This window comes from Solanum pennellii, chromosome 9 (genome assembly GCF_001406875.1).
Source record: "Solanum pennellii chromosome 9, SPENNV200".
NCBI classification, from domain to species: Eukaryota; Viridiplantae; Streptophyta; class Magnoliopsida; order Solanales; family Solanaceae; genus Solanum; species Solanum pennellii.
In genome coordinates this window covers 74,284,639-74,285,955 of record NC_028645.1, presented here as the reverse complement: position 1 = coordinate 74,285,955, position 1,317 = coordinate 74,284,639, and positions in this window count along the sequence as shown.

Below are 1,317 nucleotides of genomic sequence, written 5' to 3'. Positions count from 1 at the left end.
ATGATACAGTAATTCATCTTTCTCAAAAAAAAATTTAAAATTTCAACCCACCCAACTTTTCTCTAACAATCCCAATTGATGAAACAACAAAAATTTTCTCTTACAAAGAATAAAAACTCTATAGCTCAATAAAGAAAGAAAATTCTTATAGAAAATCACATAGCTCAAGAAAGAAGGATCTTTTTCTATAGGAAATAATGAAGAAAATAATATTTTCAGTATAATAAAGGAAACAAAACCTAATATATAGATCAAACAAAAGGAGGAAATTATGTACATTTGATACATACTCAAATATAAAATAGATTAGAAGCTAAGTGTGAAGTATAATTAGGATTAAGGGCATAACAAGTTTTGATATGTGACTTATGAACTAGGTTCAGCTTTGCTAAGGGAAATGATGTTAGTAAAATATTTTATTTCAAAAGATTATTTTATTAAGTTTTTTTTACAAAGCCAAATTATTAAATTATTTTGAATTATTCCTTGATAAACATATTTGTGCATTGATAAATATAAAAAAAAAACATATACTCCCTCACATTTTCTACTTCTCTCTTTACATCTTTTCTATTTTAATGTTAATTAATTAATAATTTTGGCTTTGTTATTCCCCCTAATACTTGCTGATGTTAATTAATTTGCTGATTCCTGTTGCCTCTATTTAAGATAGGGAAGTACTTGTTTAATCATGGAAGCATTTCACACCGTTGAAATAGTTTCTTCGGACAGTGCCCAGCACGACTCAAGTATTTATAAATTTATGCACTATTTTTATATATCGTTGTAGTAATATTTATCTTGTTAGGTAGTGGGGCCTGATTAATGTATATAACTGTTTATGCGGTTTATTCTCTGTAATAAAAAATACTCTGATTTATTAATATAAATATACCTCACCGCCCTGGAAGTTTACTTACGGGGTGTTACCACGAAATATTGAGTTTTTTCTCTCTCTCTCTAGATTTCTCATCTCTTTCTCTTGAAAGTTCTTGTGTTCTTCATTCATCTAGTGTGTGTGTGTGAATTCGATCCTAACAACTGGTATCAGAGCTAAGGAGATTCAACACGACCACAGAAGATGGATAGTTCGAAGCTTGGAATTGAGAAGTTTGATGGATCCGATTTCAGTTTCTGGAAGATGCAGATCGAAGATTATCTGTACCAGAAAGATCTTCACGAACCGTTGACCGGGGTGAAGCCGGAATCCATGACCGAGGAGAAGTGGAAACTCAAGGATCGCCAGGCGCTAGGGTTGATCCGGTTGACTTTGTCAAGAAACGTGGCGTTCAACATCGTGAATGAGAAGACTACGTC